This window comes from Rutidosis leptorrhynchoides, chromosome 6 (assembly GCF_046630445.1).
Source record: "Rutidosis leptorrhynchoides isolate AG116_Rl617_1_P2 chromosome 6, CSIRO_AGI_Rlap_v1, whole genome shotgun sequence".
In the NCBI taxonomy this organism is placed as follows: domain Eukaryota; kingdom Viridiplantae; phylum Streptophyta; class Magnoliopsida; order Asterales; family Asteraceae; genus Rutidosis; species Rutidosis leptorrhynchoides.
Window position 1 is genome coordinate 420,184,345 of NC_092338.1, and position 24,563 is coordinate 420,208,907.

General features: G+C 33.1%; 1 pseudogene; it reads right to left on the reverse strand.

The window, feature by feature from the left end:
* Positions 1 to 506: 506 nt before the first annotated feature.
* Positions 507 to 24,563, reverse strand: part of LOC139855152 (protein PLASTID MOVEMENT IMPAIRED 1-like) — a 74,441-nt pseudogene continuing 50,384 nt past the window's right edge.

Sequence of the window (24,563 nt, forward strand, 5' to 3'; positions counted from 1 at the left end):
TTCGAGAGACCTCAAGTTAGATGATCAACAGGGCAAACAGAACACTAAGAACGATCAATTGTGAGAACTTATCTTTTTACGTTTATGGTGGCCTTTATCAGTTTGATTACGGTAGAGACATTCAAAAGTATATAGTTCTGGATCTATCTTTGATTCTTGATATTGACTTTTAACTGCTGTTGCCTTTGACTACCCAACATGATCTTTTTGAAAATGGGTGGTTGTTCTTAATGTACCCTTAAATAAAAAATTTAGAAGTTTAAAGTATGAGATACTTACATATTCAATAAATGGACACTGGAGTAAATGAATAAACAAACATTACAAAAACTTAACCATGCTACTTATATTTAGTTATTTACAATAAAAATGACAAATTTTTTATACTAATATATATGAAGTCTTGAAAACTTATTGATATCTTGAACTTTGTCTCTGATCTAGTTATGTAGGTTGATAAACAATCAGATTCTGTATAATCATGCAAAAAACTTGAGAAACCTTATTCAGTTTATGAACATAACATCAGGATTCCTTATCGACTTGAGCCATATATCGGCCATAAGCCCATAACGCGCGATGATATGCTCCACAAAACGTCTGGACCCTTAACCGTCACACGTTTCCCTTTCTTCCCAGCCTTTTCGAGCCCATAAGCTACCAACCACTGGATCGCAGTTAGCCTCTACTTCTCGGTATCCCACTCGTTCTTTTTCCCTCCACTTCTTAGTTTCAAACCACCGACGTTTAAACTAGCGACTTTGAATTTCTTCTCTTGATTCGGTTCAACTTCTGCTGACGTGGAGTGGATCAGCGCGATAAGTGGACCACCAACTGCTTCGTATTGTCTTACTGGATCTCGCATTTGGATTACAACTGATATGGTGATGGATTCATCTTCACTATACGAAGTTGCAACACCGTTATCTTTGATCCAATCTTCTAACGGAACAGCGTTAGTGAACGGGTTACCGTTATCTTTACCGTATTCGCTCGGTGAAACATCAAAAGGAGCTGTTTCTTTCGTTGTTATATCCGCTTGAACTTTCAACGCGTCAACTCCCATATCTTCGATTTTCTGCAACGAAATGCCAATATTTCATCTCCAGTGATCGGGTTCTCGTTCGTATTCCAAATACCCGACGAAATCCTTTCTTTTCGTCTCCAGTCATACCGTTGACCATTGACTTAATGACCGTTATCGCGCGAGCTGCACTCGAAGTCGCACCTTCTTTGTTTCGACCACTTATGATGGCCGATGCGATACCTTCGAAAGCTATTTGCTCTGCAGTTTTACCTACGAGTTCCTACATTGGCATCAACGATAAAATCTTGGATCCGAGTTCTTCATAACCGAGTGCTTCCATTCTTTGAAACATTTCGGTACCAGTTAACGTTTCGTTAGATAGAAGAATCATCGGTCTTGATATCTGCATCGCGAGTTTTGGACTGTCTTTATTTCGTACTAGATTATCAAACGGGTTCATGGACACCAAATACCCGCCGTTTCTAGTTTGAAACTCGCAACCTAATCCCTTCCCCAGATCCGGAACATATACCTTCTCGTCTTCACCATCAACGCTCGCATCAGCATTTACGTCACCACCTTCGAATGCAGCTTCTTTTTCTTCGTTATACTCGAGCATTTATAAGAACTCTCTTGTCACTTTATCTTCATCTTCATCTAATCTTTGCGACTCTGTTTCTTCATCGTTCTCATTTTTTTCCTCTTTCATCATAGATTCAAGTGCTTTGATCTGTTGTGCAATCGAATCGAGCTCTGATAACCGTGATAGACGAACTTGATCATGCACCACTTCACAACTTCACTCGAAACCGATCTCATGTCAGAATTATCCTCTGAGCGAGTCCCATCTGTACCGTCTCTATCTTCCACCTCAACTCCCTTATCTACAACCTCAAAATCCGGAAGATCGAAATCCTCTACTTTCGACTCTGCTTCTTCAGTAGTCTTCTGAACTGGCCCCACCACTTGTTCTTGGGCCGGTTCATCGAGATTCAGATCATCAATGCCTTGAAAATCGACACCGCCTTCTCTTTTAGAAGGTGCATCCGCCTCAGCCCGAGTAGGAACTCTCGGGCTAGGTATACTAAACGAAGATTTAGACTGTTTATGTAGTGACCCGAACTTTTCCATGTTTATATATATTAAATAAAATTGATATTTACATGATTAAATGTTACCAACATGTTAAGCAATCAAACTTGTTAAGACTTAATTATTTGAAATGAGTGTCATGTAGACAATTGACCACCCAAGTTGACCGGCGATTCACGAACGTTAAAACTTGTAAAAACTATATGATGATATATATATATATATATATATATATATATATATATATATATATATATATATATATATATATATATATATATATATATATATATATATATATATATATATATATATATATATATATAGTTAACATGATATTATGATAAGTAAGTATATCACTAGGTATATTAACAATGAGTTATATACATAAAAATGAGACTACTAAGTTAAGAAACTCGAAACGATATATATAACGATTATCGTTATAACAACGTCTTACTAAATACATATGTATCATATTAAGATATTGTTACACTATATTTAACATGATAAAATGATAATTATATATATATCATTAAGTATATTAATAATGAACTACATATGTAAAGCAAGACTACTAACTTAAGAATTTCGAAACAATATATATACGTAACGATTATCGTTGTAATAGTATTTTAACATATATATATATATGATGTTAAGATATATTCATACACCATCTTATCATGTTAACATAACAATTTAACATCTCATTTAAGTATAATAACAATGAATTAATTACATTTAACAAGATCGTTAACTTAAAGGTTTCAAAACAACACTTACATGTAACGACTAACGATGACTTAACGACTCAGTTAAAATGTATATACATGTAGTGTATTTAGATGTATTAGTACACTTTTGAAAGACTTCAAGACACATATCAAAGTACTTCTACTTAACAAAAATGCTTACAATTACATCCTCATTCATTTTCATCAACAATTCTACTCGTATGAACCCGTATTCGTACTCGTACAATACACAGCTTCTAAGATGTATATACTATTGGTATATACACTCAATCATCAGCTCCTTAGCAGCCCATGTGAGTAATTAAACATGTGAGAACCATCATTTGGTAACTAGCATGAAATATCTCACAAAATTACAAAAAATATTATAAATCATTCATGAATTATTTACATGAAAACAAACTTACACATCCTTTATATCTAATCCATATACCAACGACCAAAAATACCTACAACACTTTCATTTTTCAGTTTTCTTCATCTAATTGATCTCTCTCAAGCTCTATCTTCAAGTTCTTAGTGTTCTTCAAAAATTCTATAAGTTCTAGTTCCATAAAATCAAGAATACTATCAAGTTTGCAAGATTACTTCCAAGCTTTCTAATCCAATCCAAGTAATCATTTAAGCTCAAGAAATCTTTCTTATTTACAGTAAGATATCTTTCTAATACAAGGTAATACTCATATTCAAACTTTGATTTAATTTCTATAACTATAACTATCTTATTTATAGTGGAAATCTTACTTAAACTTGTTTTCGTGTCATGATTCTACTTCAAGAACTTTCAAGCCATCCAATAATCCTTTGAAGCTAGATCAATTTTTGTCACTTCCAGTTACCTACTAAACTTGAGGTAGTAATGATGTTCATAATATCATTCGGTTGTTTATACCTGATCTTTATCCGTTCATAAATTTTAAAATTCAATTTTTAAAATTAATGTATTAAAAAGTTAAAATTTTTAAAATTTTTGAGAAACAATAATAAAAATGAACACACGTTTTTTTTTTTTTTTACTTTTTATATAATTAAATTTTTAAATACATTTATTTAAAAATATCAAAATTTAATATATATATATATATATATATATATATATATATATATATATATATATATATATATATATATATATATAAATCACACTTTTTTTTAAAAAAATAAAATAAAATTTTAAGCACACAATTTTTTTATATTTTTTTATTTTTTTTAACCTATTGATTTTTTTTTCAAACACGTGAAGAAAAACACAAATCAAACATGATTTTTAATGAGTCGTTTTCTCGACTCGACCCCATAATTTTTGCCTAGTGGGGTCAAATTTTTCTATATTTATCGGACGACATGTAAAATCAGTGGAGAAAGTTCCACGAATCAGAAGAGTGAGCCATTCATTTACACCTCGGGTGGTATATAATATATCATATAATTCCTTTTTCATTTGACCGAAAAAGGATGACTTAACCCGAGAGTCAACGCACAACTCTTCTCTAAGTGTGGCTTGCAATAAAAAGTTTACTCTTTTAGGTGGATCTTGTCCAAATGGATCTTCATACACCGTTTCCCAAATATCAATTTCGTGAGGATATATAGAATCCATATGAGGAGGGGATTCCTCAAGTGGTTCCTTTATATCAAGTTCGTCACCCTCTACGATTTCGGATGATTCCACCACTTCAATCTCCGGAATAAAAACTTCATCATTATCAATATCCCATGAATACAAAATTGTATCCCAGGATTCTTCTTCATCAATATCCGACTTAAGCATTTCAAATGTGGACATAACTGGGATAGCAGGTGGTATAATAATGGTAGGTTCAACACTCTCCACCTCGGGTATCAGCGTATTACCCCTCGAATCAGCTAGTGAATTAGCCGAAAAAGTGTCCGGCTCCCTTTCTTCAATTTGCCGGAGTATACCGCTCATGGTCCTCTGTAAACGCTCAATGGATTCTTATTGGCCCGCTAGTGTTTCTTGCAAATTTTGGCTCCGTTCAGTCTCGTTTCTCATGAAGTCTAAAATTACATTTTTCAAATTCGACTGACTCTCATCTTCTTGTTGAACTTGAAAGTGTTGTTGAGATGAATCCCAGGATGAGTTACCATCTTCATAATAATCCCATGGTTGGTCCATGTGTAGTGACCCGAACTTTTCCATGTTTATATATATTAATTGAGATTGATATTTACATGATTAAATGTTTCCAACATGTTAAGCAATCAAACTTGTTAAGACTTGATTAATTGAAATATGTTTCATATAGACAATTGACCACCCAAGTTGACCGGTGATTCACGAACGTTAAAACTTGTAAAAACTATATGATGACATATATATGGATATATATATATATATATATATATAGTTAACATGATACTATGATAAGTAAACATATCATTAAGTATATTAACAATGAACTACATATGTAAAAACAAGACTACTAACTTAATGATTTTTAAACGAGACATATATGTAACGATTATCGTTGTAAAGACATTTAATGTATATATCATATTAAGAGATATTCATACATGATAATATAATAATTTAAAATCTCATTTGATATTATAAACATTGGGTTAACAACATTTAACAAGATCGTTAACCTAAAGGTTTCAAAACAACACTTACATGTAACGACTAACGATAACTTAACGACTCAGTTAAAATGTATATACATGTAGTGTTTTAATATGTATTTATACACTTTTGAAAGACTTCCATACACTTATCAAAATACTTCTACTTAACAAAAATGCTTACAATTACATCCTCGTTCAGTTTCATCAACAATTCTACTCGTATGCACCCGTATTCGTACTCGTACAATACACAGCTTTTAGATGTATGTACTATTGGTATATACACTCCAATGATCAGCTCTTAGCAGCCCATGTGAGTCACCTAACACATGTGGGAACCATCATTTGGCAACTAGCATGAAATATCTCATAAAATTACAAAAATATGAGTAATCATTCATGACTTATTTACATGAAAACAAAATTACATATCCTTTATATCTAATCCATACACCAACGACCAAAAACACCTACAAACACTTTCATTCTTCAATTTTCTTCTTCTAATTGATCTCTCTCAAGTTCTATCTTCAAGTTCTAAGTGTTCTTCATATATTCTACAAGTTCTAGTTACATAAAATCAAGAATACTTTCAAGTTTGCTAGCTCACTTCCAATCTTGTAAGGTGATCATCCAACCTCAAGAAATCTTTGTTTCTTACAGTAGGTTATCATTCTAATACAAGGTAATAATCATATTCAAACTTTGATTCAATTTCTATAACTATAACAATCTTATTTCAAGTGATGATCTTACTTGAACTTGTTTTCGTGTCACGATTCTGCTTCAAGAACTTCGAGCCATCCAAGGATCCGTTGAAGCTAGATCCATTTTTCTCTTTTCTAGTAGGTTTATCCAAGGAACTTAAGGTAGTAATGATGTTCATAACATCATTCGATTCATACATATAAAGCTATCTTATTCGAAGGTTTAAACTTGTAATCACTAGAACATAGTTTAGTTAATTCTAAACTTGTTCGCAAACAAAAGTTAATCCTTCTAACTTGACTTTTAAAATCAACTAAACACATGTTCTATATCTATATGATATGTTAACTTAATGATTTAAAACCTGGAAACACGAAAAACACCGTAAAACCGGATTTACGCCGTCGTAGTAACACAGCGGGCTGTTTTGGGTTAGTTAATTAAAAACTATGATAAACTTTGATTTAAAAGTTTTTATTCTGAGAAAATGATTTTTATTATGAACATGAAACCATATCCAAAAATTATGGTTAAACTCAAAGTGGAAGTATGTTTTCTAAAATGGTCATCTAGACGTCGTTCTTTCGACTGAAATGACTATCTTTACAAAAACGACTTGTAACTTATTTTTACGACTATAAACCTATACTTTTTCTGTTTAGATTCATAAAATAGAGTTCAATATGAAACCATAGCAATTTGATTCACTCAAAACGGATTTAAAATGAAGAAGTTATGGGTAAAACAAGATTGGATAATTTTTCTCATTTTAGCTACGTGAAAATTGGTAACAAATCTATTCCAACCATAAATTAATCAACTTGTATTGTATATTATATAATCTTGAGATACCATAGACACGTATACAATGTTTTGACCTATCATGTCGACACATCTATATATATTTCGGAACAACCATAGACACTCTATATGTGAATGTTGGAGTTAGCTATACAGGGTTGAGGTTGATTCCAAAATATATATAGTTTGAGTTGTGATCAATACTGAGATACGTATACACTGGGTCGTGGATTGATTCAAGATAATATTTATCGATTTATTTCTGTACATCTAAATGTGGATAACTAGTTGTAGGTTACTAACGAGGACAGCTGACTTAATGAACTTAAAACATCAAAATGTATTAAAAGTGTTGTAAATATATTTTGAACATACTTTGATATATATGTACATATTTGTTATAGGTTCGTGAATCGACCAGTGGCCAAGTCTTACTTCCCGACGAAGTAAAAATCTGTGAAAGTGAGTTATAGTCCCACTTTTAAAATCTAATATTTTTGGGATGAGAATACATGCAGGTTTTATAAATGATTTACAAAATAGACACAAGTACGTGAAACTACATTCTATGGTTGAATTATCAAAATCGAATATGCCCCTTTTTATTAAGTCTGGTAATATAAGAATCAGGGAACAGACACCCTAATTGACGCGAATCCTAAAGATAGATCTATTGGGCCTAACAAACCCCATCCAAAGTACCGGATGCTTTAGTACTTCGAAATTTATATCATATCCGAAGGGTGTCCCGGAATGATGGGGATATTCTTATATATGCATCTTGTTAATGTCGGTTACCAGGTGTTCACCATATGAATGATTTTTATCTCTATGTATGGGATGTGTATTGAAATATGAAATCTTGTGGTCTATTGTTACGATTTGATATATATAGGTTAAACCTATAACTCACCAACATTTTTGTTGACGTTTAAAGCATGTTTATTCTCAGGTGAATACTAAGAGCTTCCGCTGTTGCATACTAAAATAAGGACAAGATTTGGAGTCCATGTTTGTATGATATTGTGTAAAAACTGCATTCAAGAAACTGATTTCGATGTAACATATTTGTATTGTAAACCATTATGTAATGGTCGTGTGTAAACAGGATATTTTAGATTATCATTATTTGATAATCTACATAAAGCTTTTTAAACCTTTATTTATGAAATAAAGGTTATGGTTTGTTTTAAAAATGAATGCAGTCTTTGAAAAACGTCTCATATAGAGGTCAAAACCTCGCAACGAAATCAATTAATATGGAACGTTTTTAATCAATAAGAACGGGACATTTCAGTTGGTATCCGAGCGTTGGTCTTAGAGAACCAGAATTTTGCATTAGTGTGTCTTATCGAGTTTGTTAGGATGCATTAGTGAGTCTGGACTTCGACCGTGTTTACTTGAAAAATGATTGCTTAACAAATTTTGTTGGAAACTATATATTTTTAACATGTGAATATTATGTGATATATTAATCTCTTAACGCGTTTGATATTATGTGATAGATGTCTACCTCTAGAACAAGTCCCATTGACTCACCTAATAATAATGAAGAGTCAAATGTAAATTGGAATGATTCGTGGACTGATTCACAAGTTCCCGAAGAGGAACCGGAAGAAGAGTCGGAACCGGAAGAAGAATCGGAACCGGAAGAAGAATCGGAACCGGATGAAGAAATAGAACCGGTGGGGGAAATAATAAAACGGTTAAGTAAAAGAAAATCCTCAACCAACCGACCAAGGTTAATTATGGTCAATGGTGTTTCCGCCAAGGAAGCAAAATATTGGGAGGATTACCAATTCTCCGATGAATCGGATTCCGACGAGAATTCCGATGATGTTATAGAAATTACCCCAACTGAATTTAAAAAGGTAAAAGAAAATAATAAGGGAAAGGGCATAAAAATAGAGAAATCTAATTCCAACCCCGATGAACTTTATATGTATCGTCAACCCCCGAAGTCCTTAAGTTGTAACAATGACCCGGGAACCTCTAAACCACCAGGTTTTTCTAAACCAATGTGGAAAACGACGGCTCGTATTAGGGGAACATCATATATCCCTAGAAACTTGGCAAAACGAACCAAAACCGAAGAAGAAGAAACAAGCGAGTCGGAATAAGATAGTTGTATTCGTGTGGTGTAATATATGTAATATAGTGTGCTTATGCTTTATGATATATGTAAAAATTGCTTGTATTAATAAGTATTTTTTTTTATGAATCTAACTCTTGTCTATTTTACAGTATAAAAAACACAAAATGGATAGACAACCTAATATTTTAAGAGACCTACCCGGAGACATGATTGATGAAATCTTGTCTAGAGTCGGTCAGAATTCTTCGGCACAACTATTTAAGGCGAGATCAGTTTGTAAGACATTCGAAGAACGTTCCAAGAATGCCTTGGTTTATAAAAGGCTTTCGTTCGAAAGATGGGGGATTTCACATTGGGAAATCCATAAGTTACGATGTGTTTACTTTGACGCATATATTGCGGGGAACCCAAATGCTATTTTACGCAATGGGTTAAGAAATTATTTTGACTCAATATATCCGAATATTGGACTTCGTGATTTAGAAAAAGCGGCTAACATGCAACATAAAGAAGCATGTTATGCTTACGGATTAGTAATGTTCGCTTCTCACCAAAGTGAGAACAAGAACATCGGGCTACAACTATTAAACAAAACGTTCCCACAAGTGACGGAGTCGGTAATTGGGGTAAGAAATGAGGTTTTTAGATTGTTACGGGACTGTTGGACATTACGTAACTCTCGTCCCTTTGACGACGTTACAACACGCTGTCTTATCAATGGCCATAACGGTTATGTTCCACAAGACCAAGGATGGGAAGTAATCCTAGTAAAACCAGAATGCATGACCTGTTTCTGGACGTATGAATTACGTGTCTTTATTGCCTTTGCTGAACGACTTGTGTACTAGCTAGAATTATCTTCACAACCATCTTGTATCAAATTTATTGTGTGCTATATTTCATGCTATATGTAAAATAAGCGGTATTGTAAGTTTGTAAAATATTGTGTAAAAGTTTGAACGCGAAATATTATTATAATCAGTTTTTCATATAGAATTGTAGTAGTTGAATTGTATATTAGCTACTAAGTATGAACTTAACGGGTAGGTACTACCCGAATTTAAACTTATAAAACGCTAATATGAAGAAAAAGCTTTTATAAATGAGTTCATATTATGCTACGAAATACTATTAACTACTCTTAATATTCTGTATGATTAACTTGTTCCATTTGACTATTTTGAAGGAAATGGCACCGACTACTCGACACACCGTGAATATGAATGAAGAGGAATTCCGTAATTTTTTAGCTTCAAACATAGCCGCAGTACAGGCTGCGCTACATACCAACAATAACCTTGGATCTAGCAGTACAGGAAATCGTGTAGGATGCACCTACAAAGAATTCACTGCCTGCAAACCTTTGGAATTTGATGGAACCGAAGGACCGATCGGATTGAAACGGTGGACCGAGAAGGTCGAATCTGTGTTTGCCATAAGTAAGTGTACTGAAGAGGACAAAGTGAAGTACGCTACGCATACCTTCACAGGTTCTGCGTTAACATGGTGGAATACCTATCTAGAGCAAGTGGGACAAGACGATGCGTACGTACTACCGTGGTCAGCATTCAAGCACTTGATGAACGAGAAGTACCGTCCCAGAACCGAGGTCAATAAGCTCAAGACAGAACTTAGAGGGTTACGAACCCAAGGATTTGATATTACCACGTACGAAAGATGATTCACAGAATTGTGCCTATTGTGTCCGGGAGCATTCGAAGATGAGGAAGAGAAGATCGACGCGTTTGTGAAAGGATTACCGGAAAGAATCCAAGAAGATATAAGTTCACACGAGCCCGCCTCCATACAACAGGCATGTAGAATGGCTCACAAACTAGTGAACCAGATTGAAGAAAGAATTAAAGAACAGGCTGCTGAAGAGGCCAATGTGAAGCAAGTCAAAAGAAAGTGGGAGGAAAACGGTGATAAGAATCACCAATACAACAACAACAGTAATTACAACAATAATCGCAACAATTATCCCAACAATCGCAACATCAATCGCAACTACAACAAATGGCCCAACAACAACAACAACAGCAACTACAACAATCATCCCAACAACAATAATAACCGCAACAACAACAACAATCAGAAGCAGCTATGCCAAAGGTGTGAAAAGTATCACTCGGGGTTCTGCACCAAATTTTGCAACAAGTGTAAAAGAAATGGTCATAGCGCGGCAAAGTGTGAGGTCTACGGACCAGGGGTTAATAGAACGAAAGGAACAAATGGTGTCGGAACGAGTAATGGCGAAGCAAGTAGTGTCGGAGCAAGTTATGCCAATGTAGTTTGTTATAAATGTGAAAAACCGGGCCACATTATTAGAAATTGCCCGAACCAGGAGAACACGAATGGACAAGGCCGCGGAAGAGTTTTCAATATTAATGCGGCAGAGACTCAGGAAGACCCGGAGCTTGTAACGGGTACGTTTCTTATTGACAATAAATCTGCTTACGTTTTATTTGATTCAGGTGCGGATAGAAGCTATATGAGTAGAGATTTTTGTGCTAAATTAAGTTGTCCATTGACGCCTTTGGATAGTAAATTTTTACTCGAATTAGCAAATGGTAAATTAATTTCAGCAGATAATATATGTCGGAATCGAGAAATTAAACTGGTTAGTGAAACATTTAAGATTGATTTGATACCAGTAGAGTTAGGGAGTTTTGATGTGATAATCGGTATGGACTGGTTGAAAGAAGTGAAAGCAGAGATCGTTTGTTACAAAAATGCAATTCGCATTATACGAGAAAAAGGAAAACCCTTAATGGTGTACGGAGAAAAGGGCAACACGAAGCTACATCTTATTAGTAATTTGAAGGCACAAAAACTAATAAGAAAAGGTTGCTATGCTGTTCTAGCACACGTCGAGAAAGTACAAACTGAATAAAAGAGCATCAATGATGTTCCCATTGCAAAAGAATTTCCCGATGTATTTCCGAAAGAATTACCGGGATTACCCCCACATCGATCCGTTGAATTTCAAATAGATCTTGTACCAGGAGCTGCACCAATAGCTCGTGCTCCTTATAGACTCGCACCCAGCGAGATGAAAGAACTGCAAAGCCAATTACAAGAACTTTTAGAGCGTGGTTTCATTCGACCAAGCACATCACCGTGGGGAGCTCCTGTTTTGTTTGTCAAGAAGAAAGATGGTACATTCAGGTTGTGTATCGACTACCGAGAGTTGAACAAACTTACCATCAAGAACCGCTACCCACTACCAAGAATCGACGACTTATTTGATCAACTACAAGGCTCGTCTGTTTATTCAAAGATTGACTTACGTTCCGGGTATCATCAAATGCGGGTGAAAGAAGATGATATTCCAAAGACTGCTTTCAGAACACGTTACGGTCATTACGAGTTTATGGTCATGCCGTTTGGTTTAACTAATGCACCAGCTGTGTTCATGGACCTTATGAACCGAGTGTGTGGACCATACCTTGACAAGTTTGTCATTGTTTTTATTGATGACATACTTATTTACTCAAAGAATGACCAAGAACACGGTGAACATTTGAGAAAGGTGTTAGAAGTATTGAGGAAGGAAGAATTGTACGCTAAGTTTTCAAAGTGTGCATTTTGGTTGGAAGAAGTTCAATTCCTCGGTCACATAGTGAACAAAGAAGGTATTAAGGTGGATCCGGCAAAGATAGAAACTGTTGAAAAGTGGGAAACCCCGAAAACTCCGAAACACATACGCCAGTTTTTAGGACTAGCTGGTTACTACAGAAGGTTCATCCAAGACTTTTCCAGAATAGCAAAACCCTTGATTGCATTAACGCATAAAGGGAAGAAATTTGAATGGAATAATGAACAAGAGAAAGCGTTTCAGTTATTGAAGAAAAAGCTAACTACGGCACCTATATTGTCATTGCCTGAAGGGAATGATGATTTTGTGATTTATTGTGATGCATCAAAGCAAGGTCTCGGTTGTGTATTAATGCAACGAACGAAGGTGATTGCTTATGCGTCTAGACAATTGAAGATTCACGAACAAAATTATACGACGCATGATTTGGAATTAGGAGCGATTGTTTTTGCATTAAAGACTTGGAGGCACTACTTATATGGGGTCAAAAGTATTATATATACCGACCACAAAAGTCTTCAACACATATTTAATCAGAAACAACTGAATATGAGGCAGCGTAGGTGGATTGAATTATTGAATGATTACGACTTTGAGATTCGTTACCACCCGGGGAAGGCAAATGTGGTAGCCGATGCCTTGAGCAGGAAGGACAGAGAACCCATTCGAGTAAAATCTATGAATATAATGATTCATAATAACCTTACTACTCAAATAAAGGAGGCGCAACAAGGAGTTTTAAAAGAGGGAAATTTAAAGGATGAAATACCCAAAGGATCGGAGAAGCATCTTAATATTCGGGAAGACGGAACCCAGTATAGCGCTGAAAGGATTTGGGTACCAAAATTTGGAGATATGAGAGAAATGGTACTTAGAGAAGCTCATAAAACCAGATACTCAATACATCCTGGAACGGGGAAGATGTACAAGGATCTCAAGAAACATTTTTGGTGGCCGGGTATGAAAGCCGATGTTGCTAAATACGTAGGAGAATGTTTGACGTGTTCTAAGGTCAAAGCTGAGCATCAGAAACCATCAGGTCTACTTCAACAACCCGAAATCCCGGAATGGAAATGGGAAAACATTACCATGGATTTCATCACTAAATTGCCAAGGACTGCAAGTGGTTTTAATACTATTTGGGTAATAGTTGATCGTCTCACCAAATCAGCACACTTCCTGCCAATAAGAGAAGATGACAAGATGGAGAAGTTAGCACGACTGTATTTGAAGGAAGTTGTCTCCAGACATGGAATACCAATCTCTATTATCTCTGATAGGGATGGCAGATTTATTTCAAGATTCTGGCAGACATTACAGCAAGCATTAGGAACTCGTCTAGACATGAGTACTGCCTATCATCCACAAAATGATGGGCAGAGCGAAAGGACGATACAAATGCTTGAAGACATGCTACGAGCATGTGTTATTGATTTTGGAAACAGTTGGGATTGACATCTACCGTTAGTCGAATTTTCCTACAACAACAGCTACCATTCAAGCATTGAGATGGCGCCGTTTGAAGCACTTTATGGTAGAAAGTGTAGGTCTCCAATTTTTTGGAGTGAAGTGGGGGATAGACAGATTACGGGTCCAGAGATTATACAAGAAACTACCGAGAAGATCATCCAAATTCAACAACGGTTGAAAACCGCCCAAAGTCGACAAAAGAGCTACGCTGACATTAAAAGAAAAGATATAGAATTTGAAATTGGAGAGATGGTCATGCTTAAAGTTGCACCTTGGAAAGGCGTTGTTCGATTTGGTAAACGAGGGAAATTAAATCCAAGGTATATTGGACCATTCAAGATTATTGATCGTGTCGGGCCAGTAGCTTACCGACTTGAGTTACCTCAACAACTCGCGGCTGTACATAACACTTTCCACGTCTCAAATTTGAAGAAATGTTTTGCTAAAGAAGATCTCACTATTCCGTTAGATGAAATCCAAATCAACGAAAAACTTCAATTCATCGAAGAACCCGTCGAAATAATGGATCGTGAGGTTAAAAGACTTAAGCAAAACAAGATACCAATTGTTAAGGTTCGATGGAATGCTCATAGAGGACCCGAGTTCACCTAGGAGCGTGAAGATCAGATGAAGAAGAAATACCCGCATCTATTTCCAGAAGATTCGTCAACACCTTCAACAGCTTAAAATTTCGGGACGAAATTTATTTAACGGGTAGGTACTGTAGTGACCCAAACTTTTCCATGTTTATATATATTAATTGAGATTGATATTTACATGATTAAATGTTTCCAACATGTTAAGCAATCAAACTTGTTAAGACTTGATTAATTGAAATATGTTTCATATAGACAATTGACCACCCAAGTTGACCGGTGATTCACGAACGTTAAAACTTGTAAAAACTATATGATGACATATATATGGATATATATATATAGTTAACATGATACTATGATAAGTAAACATATTATTAAGTATCTTAACAATGAACTACATATGTAAAAACAAGACTACTAACTTAATGATTTTTAAACGAGACATATATGTAACGATTATCGTTGTAAAGACATTTAATGTATATATATCATATTAAGAGATATTCATACATGATAATATCATGATAATATAATAATTTAAAATCTCATTTGATATTATAAACATTGGGTTAACAACATTTAACAAGATCGTTAACCTAAAGGTTTCAAAACAACACTTACATGTAACGACTAACGATAACTTAACGACTCAGTTAAAATGTATATACATGTAGTGTTTTAATATGTATTTATACACTTTTGAAAGACTTCCATACACTTATCAAAATACTTCTACTTAACAAAAATGCTTACAATTACATCCTCGTTCAGTTTCATCAACAATTCTACTCGTATGCACCCGTATTCGTACTCGTACAATACACAGCTTTTAGATGTATGTACTATTGGTATATACACTCCAATGATCAGCTCTTAGCAGCCCATGTGAGTCACCTAACACATGTGGGAACCATCATTTGGCAACTAGCATGAAATATCTCATAAAATTACAAAAATATGAGTAATCATTCATGACTTATTTACATGAAAACAAAAGTACATATCCTTTATATCTAATCCATACACCAACGACCAAAAACACCTACAAACACTTTCATTCTTCAATTTTCTTCATCTAATTGATCTCTCTCAAGTTCTATCTTCAAGTTCTAAGTGTTCTTCATATATTCTACAAGTTCTAGTTACATAAAATCAAGAATACTTTCAAGTTTGCTAGCTCACTTCCAATCTTGTAAGGTGATCATCCAACCTCAAGAAATCTTTGTTTCTTACAGTAGGTTATCATTCTAATACAAGGTAATAATCATATTCAAACTTTGGTTCAATTTCTATAACTATAACAATCTTATTTCAAGTGATGATCTTACTTGAACTTGTTTTCGTGTCATGATTCTGCTTCAAGAACTTCGAGCCATCCAAGGATCCGTTGAAGCTAGATCCATTTTTCTCTTTTCCAGTAGGTTTATCCAAGGAACTTAAGGTAGTAATAATGTTCATAACATCATTTGATTCATACATATAAAGCTATCTTATTCGAAGGTTTAAATTTGTAATCACTAGAACATAGTTTAGTTAATTCTAAACTTGTTCGCAAACAAAAGTTAATCCTTCTAACTTGACTTTTAAAATCAACTAAAAACATGTTCTATATCTATATGATATGCTAACTTAATGATTTAAAACCTGGAAACACGAAAAACACCGTAAAACCGGATTTACGCCGTCGTAGTAACACAGCGGGCTGTTTTGGGTTAGTTAATTAAAAACTATGATAAACTTTGATTTAAAAGTTGTTATTCTGAGAAAATGATTTTTATTATGAACATGAAACCATATCCAAAAATTATGGTTAAACTCAAAGTGGAAGTATGTTTTCTAAAATTATCATCTAGACGTCGTTCTTTCGACTGAAATGACTACCTTTACAAAAACAACTTGTAACTTATTTTTCTGACTATAAACATATACTTTTTCTATTTAGATTCATAAAATAGAGTTCAATATGAAACCATAGCAATTTGATTCACTCAAAACGGATTTAAAATGAAGAAGTTATGGGTAAAACAAGATTGGATAATTTTTCTCATTTTAGCTACGTGAAAATTGGTAACAAATCTATTCCAACCATAACTTAATCAACTTGTATTGTATATTATATAATCTTGAGATACCATAGACACGTATACAATGTTTCGACCTATTATGTCGACACATCTATATATATTTCGGAACAACCATAGACACTCTATATGTGAATGTTGGAGTTAGCTATACAGGGTTGAGGTTGATTTCAAAATATATATAGTTTGAGTTGTGATCAATACTGAGATACGTATACACTGGGTCGTGGATTGATTCAAGATAATATTTATCGATTTATTTCTGTACATCTAAATGTGGACAACTAGTTGTAGGTTACTAACGAGGACAGCTGACTTAATGAACTTAAAACATCAAAATGTATTAAAAGTGTTGTAAATATATTTTGAACATACTTTGATATATATGTACATATTTGTTATAGGTTCGTGAATCGACCAGTGGCCAAGTCTTACTTCCCGACGAAGTAAAAATCTGTGAAAGTGAGTTATAGTCCCACTTTTAAAATCTAATATTTTTGGGATGAGAATACATGCAGGTTTTATAAATGATTTACAAAATAGACACAAGTACGTGAAACTACATTCTATGGTTGAATTATCGAAATCGAATATGCCCCTTTTTATTAAGTCTGGTAATATAAGAATCAGGGAACAGACACCCTAATTGACGCGAATCCTAAAGATAGATCTATTGGGCCTAACAAACCCCATCCAAAGTACCGGATGCTTTAGTACTTCGAAATTTATATCATATCCGAAGGGTGTCCCGGAATGATGGGGATATTCTTATATATGCATCTTGTTAATGTCGGTTACCAGGTGTTCACCATATGAATGATTTTTATCTCTATGTATGGGATGTGTATTGAAACATGAAATCTTGTGGTCTATTGTTACGATTTGATATATATAGGTTAAACCTATAACTCACCAACATTTTTGTTGACGTTTAAAGCATGTTTATTCTCAGGTGAATACTAAGAGCTTCCGCTGTTGCATACTAAAATAAGGACAAGATTTGGAGTCCATGTTTGTATGATATTGTGTAAAAACTGCATTCAAGAAACTGATTTCGATGTAACATATTTGTATTGTAAACCATTATGTAATGGTCGTGTGTAAACAGGATATTTTAGATTATCATTATTTGATAATCTACATAAAGCTTTTTAAACCTTTATTTATGAAATAAAGATTATGGTTTGTTTTAAAAATGAATGCAGTCTTTGAAAAACATCTCATATAGAGGTCAAAACCTCGCAACGAAATCAATTAATATGGAACGTTTTTAATCAATAAGAACGTGACATTTCACCATGGGGTCACAATAATACATAAGATTATCATCACACTCCTCAGGCATATAGTAACCTCCATAAGTCTCACAAACACTTCTTGGTTCAACCCTAGCTTCTGAAGAACCCATATACCAATCATCATTCATACCCATGAAAACCGACGATTCATCCGATTTTTGGACATCATACATGGCTTCCAAAATCATATAATCATACCCAGCCATATTATACCTGTAACCTAGCGGCAATCACACCACAAAAGAAAAACAAAACAAACAAAAACAAAAATAAAGCAGGTAACTTTCGTGAAAATAACTTCCCACGAAAGGATCGAATAACTAAAAGTCTATTAAAATCTTTTAAACAAAACCGCTCCCCGGCAGCGGCGCCAAAAATTTGATGTGATAAAACCGACCTTTAAATTTTACAACTAAACTAACTAATAAATATTATCACACTACGGGCAACTGGTCCCGATCATGCAGCAATAGATACTGGCAAGTCAAGTTCGTTCCACAGGGAGAAGCGTATTCAAGAATTTAATGACAATTAATTATACTTTTAAGTGGGTTTTAATTGGTTTTTGGTTTTGGATATAATTAACTAAAATAATAATAAAAATTACAATAAATAAAAATACAAGAAAGCGTATTTACTTAGATTTCGTCCCCCTCGTTGATATGAATCATAGACAATTCATAATCAATATACCATGGATTATTGTTAAGTCTGATTACAATATTATATAGTATATAACTTCGTGATAACCTCTCGATTTCATAAAGTCTTGATTTACTAAGATTCAACTTAACTTTCGCTAATCTCATCTTAACAAAGCAAACTATACCCGATCATTCGAAATGTGATTCAACCTTGTTTTAACTTTCATTAAAACTTAAACTAAAATGGTTTCCCTTCTTATAATTTCATGACTATATAAATCTTAATACCACCAAATCACCAAATATGTATTCTTATATTTTTGGCAGGAATATAATCCTACGTTTTGTCTAGATCACAAATAGTGTTGAAGCATATTTTATATATCACCAATTTAACTTTCACTAAACGATTCAATAAACTATGTGACGGGGATTAAGTATTAAATTTATATAATAATGGATCTTTTGATTGAACACAATATCTAGAATTGATCTAAATAACATTTGTAATTACTCTAAAATGTTTACTTTATATATTTTTCTTTCGAATTTATATAAAATCTTAACTAATTAAAATTAAATCTAATTTTCATTGGATCTTATTTTAGATAGTTAACTATACCCCGATTATCTAAATTGAGACCTAGCCTAGTTTTGACTTTCACCAAAACTTAAATCATAACGGTTTCCCTATTACAATTTCACGTTTATATGAACTATAATATTACTCAAACCACCGAATCTTATTTCTAAATTGGTGTTAATAATTTATCCATAAGTTCGTCTAAACCACTTTTAGTGTTAAAGCATAATCTATATCAATAAAAATAACTTTCGCTATTTTTATCTAATAAATTAAGTGATTGGGTTAAATATCTAATTATATAACAATGGTTCTTTCAACTAGGCACAATATTAAAAATAATCTAAGTTACATTTTAGTATTCTAAATGATAACAATCCATATTTGAGGGGTTCTACATCTAAGCAAACACGAGAGTAAACTAGCTAATCATAATAATAGGACAGGAGTAAAAATACAAACATAATATAGTAAACATGGCAATAATAACAATAATAATAATTCTAACAAAATGATAGTAATAAAAATGCTACAACTAATAATAATAACAATAATAATGATAGTAGCGATAATGAAAAATTAAATAGAACAAGTGAACAACTTACAAACAATCTTCAATTTATTAACTGCAAACGATAGAAATGGAAATAACAGCACCCGTGCACACGAACAATAATACCCGTACAATATTGAAACTAACCTATTACATTTGAAATTAAAATTGGTACAGAATGAAAGTTGAAATAATTGGTACGGAGTATTTTTGAAATGGAATTTTGACAGTGTTGAGACTATATTTTTGTTGTGTTCTAGCTTTCTAACTTGCTACTGTCTACAATCATAAACTAAAACTAACTACTACTCTCCTTTTGTTTGCCTTCTGCCTTTCGATTAAATAGAATAGGTAGTAGGCAGTTTCAAGTTATTTTCCATATTAAATTAAAGTAGTATGGAATGTGACTGCTTACAGTGATGAAAGTTGATGAAGAATTATAATAAAATTAAAAGCAACCGTCCCATGGTCTTAAAGTTGGTCAAGTAGGCACATGAATATATATATATATATATATATATATATATATATATATATATATATATATATATATATATATATATATATATATATATATATATATATATATATATATATAACGTCCCATAATTTGATATCTGGATCAAATCATCGTTGTCTTGAGCAATAATGTTGTAGTCTTTTGTTGCTTACTAGAGATCTTCATTTTATCGTCATTTTGAGCTTGAAATCTTCACTTTTTCACAACAATACTTCATTCGCCATTTTATATTTTTACACACATTTTAACAAGTCATAAACCGAAAATTACTAAAATACAATTGAAATCATAACATTTCGTATTAATATTGTAAGTAAGAATATGTATTTTTCTCGCAATATCAAACACCCCACACTTAAACATTGCTTGTCCTCAAGCAATACTAAACTTACAACAATCAAACATATCAAATCAATCCACATACTTTTTTTCTTTTTCTTTTTTTTTTTCCTTTTTTTTTAACAAACAAACCACACGAATTGAAGACACACACTTTATGAAATAAATTGAAAACACCACACGATATTTATTGGATCACACACACACACCATACGAAATGAAATTCTGGCAACAGAAACGAAGTTGAAATTTCGTGATTAAAGTCACACGAAAAGTAAAAAATTTGAATCCTTAGGGAAAATTGGACCTTGTGAAAATGTTTTATGATTTTTTTTTTTAAAATGTCTTGCTAGTTTTTACACTAGACACGTTTTCCGGTTTTAACCTCAAATTCCGGTTGAGGGTAACTGAAAACCGAAGTCTCAGTCGGCGATTAGCAAGCTATCCGCCCCCATGATTGTAGTATCATGGAACTCTTAACCGGGCGCCCCCTGACGCGATATATCTATCGGTCTTTTATGACAATTTATACATTTCAATTCAAGGGTTAAAACTGTGAAGACTAAGCTATCGCATGGGACAGATCCTGCTCCAGCTTATACACCGTAATTGGTCTTGCACTGGATAGCGACTTGGATTTACCCTACCAAGTTTATTTTCGGGTTGAAAGTTCAAGACTTTCTCTTCCCACGGTACTTTTATATCGTGATACGATATTAGTATGAAATGATATAGTTTAGGAAGTATGCTATACCAAGTAAAACGAAATTTAGAAGACTTTACTTCCTTTAAGGATGGACTTGAATCATCCTTTATTACTCGCATAAATGGGATAATCAGGTTTATATATTCCAAAGCAATGACATCTGCAATAAACTTCATAGAAACACGTGATAGATGGTTCTAAACATATGGGTTTATAAATTTCCTTATACGTGGTTTTCTTTTTATATGTTTTAATCAAATAACTGATGTATATTTGTTTAAAAATTTTCAAATTTTACGTAAAAATGACCAAATTCTAAGTTCTCGAGAATTTATATCCCACCCCATACTTAAGATTTTGTAATGCCCTCATTACAAAAAATCAGATAAAAAATATAAATTTGAGAGGACAAAAAGTGTAAAGGTTGTTAGAACTTCCTTGGTTAAAAATTGGAGATCGTAAAATGCTTATCGTATGAACATACAAATCCTTTTATTATAATATAAATTTGGTGTTTCTTTCTGTTGAATGCATCATCATCGTAAGTACCTGTTAACAGTCATGTTAATCACACAAAAGATGGGACTGTACTTCAATAGTACCAAAAATTTTACCTCACACTTAAAATTTTTGTATATATATATATAAACAAACAAATATATAATAAACTAAAAACACAATTAATTTTTTTTCCAACTTAGCAACTAATTAAATTTTTAAAATATCATTTATAAAATTTATATTTCTTATAACGGAAAGTTCGGTTGTTTATACCTGATCTTTATCCGTTCATAAATTTTAAAATTCAATTTTTAAAATTAATGTATTAAAAAGTTAAAATTTTTAAAATTTTTGAGAAACAATAATAAAAATGAACACACGTTTTTTTTTTAACTTTTTATATAATTAAATTTTTAAATACATTTATTTAAAAAAGTTCAAAATTTAATATATATATATATATATATATATATATATATATATATATATATATATATATATATATATATATATAATCACACTTTTTAAAAAAAAAAAAAAAATTTTAAGCACACAATTTTTTTAATTTTTTTAACCTATTGATTTTTTTTTCAAACACGTGAAGAAAAACACAAATCAAACATGATTTTTAATGAGTCGTTTTCTCGACTCGACCCCATAATTTTTGCCTAGCGGGGTCAAATTTTTCTATATTTATCGGACGACATGTAAAATCAGTGGAGAAAGTTCCACGAATCAGAAGAGTGAGCCATTCATTTACACCTCGGGTGGTATATAATATATCATATAATTCCTTTTTCAGTTGACCGAAGAAGGATGACTTAACCCGAGAGTCAACGCACAACTCTTCTCTAAGTGTGGCTTGCAATAAAAAGTTTACTCTTTTAGGTGGATCTTGTCCAAATGGATCTTCATACACCGTTTCCCAAATACCAATTTCGTGAGGATATATAGAATCCATATGAGGAGGGGATTCCTCAAGTGGTTCCTTTATATCAAGTTCGTCACCCTCTACGATTTCGGATGATTCCACCACTTCAATCTCCGGAATAAAAACTTCATCATTATCAATATCCCATGAATACAAAATTGTATCCCAGGATTCTTCTTCATCAATATCTGACTTAAGCATTTCAAATGTGGACATAACTGGGGTGGCAGGTGGTATAATAATGGTAGGCTCAACACTCTCTACCTCGGGTATCTGCGTATTACCCCTTAAATCAGCTAGTGAATTAGCCGGAAAAGTGTCCGGCTCCCTTTCTTCAATTTGCCGGAGTAGACTGCTCATGGTCCTCTGTAAACGCTCAATGGATTCTTGTTGGCCCGCTAGTGTTTCTTGCAAATTTTGGCTCCGTTTAGTCTCGATTCTTATGAAGTTTAAAATTACATTTTCCAAATTTGACTGACTCTCCTCTTCTTGTTGAACTTGAAAGTGTTGTTGAGATGAATCCCAGGATGAGTTACCATCTTCATAATAATCCCATGGTTGGTCCATGGGGTCACAATGATATATAAGATTTTCATCACACTCCTCAGGCATATAGTAACCTCCATAAGTCTCACAAACACTTCTTAGTTCAACCCTAGCTTCTGAAGAACCCATATACCAATCATCATTCATACCCATGAAAACCGACGATTCACCCGATTTTTGGACATCATACATGGCTTCCAAAATCATATAATCATACCCAGCCATATTATACATGTAACCTAGCTGCAATCACACCACAAAAGAAAAACAGAACAAACAAAAACAAAAATAAAGAAGGTAACTTTCGTGAAAATAACTTCCCACGAAAGGATCGAATAACTAAAAGTCTATTAAAATCTTTTAAACAAAACCGCTCCCCGGCAGCGGCGCCAAAAAGTTGATGTGATAAAACCGACCTTTAAATTTTACAACTAAACTAACTAATAAATATTATCACACTACGGGCAACTGATCCCGATCGTGCAGCAATAGATACTGGCAAGTCAAGTTCGTTCCACAGGGAGAAGCGTATTCAAGAATTTAATGACAATTAATTATACTTTTAAGTGGGTTTTAATTGGTTTTTGGTTTTGGATATAATTAACTAAAATAATAATAAAAATTACAATAAATAAAAATACAAGAAAGCGTATTTACTTAGATTTCGTCCCCCTCGTTGATATGAATCATAGACAATTCATAATCAATATACCATGGATTATTGTTAAGTCTGATTACAATATTATATAGTATATAACTTCGTGATAACCTCTCGATTTCATAAAGTCTTGATTTACTAAGATTCAACTTAACTTTCGCTAATCTCATCTTAACAAAGCAAACTATACCCGATCATTCGAAATGTGATTCAACCTTGTTTTAACTTTCATTAAAACTTAAACTAAAATGGTTTCCCTTCTTATAATTTCATGACTATATAAATCTTAATACCACCAAATCACCAAATATGTATTCTTATATTTTTGGCAGGAATATAATCCTACGTTTTGTCTAGATCACAAATAGTGTTGAAGCATATTTTATATATCACCAATTTAACTTTCGCTAAACGATTCAATAAACTATGTGACGGGGATTAAGTATTAAATTTATATAATAATGGATAT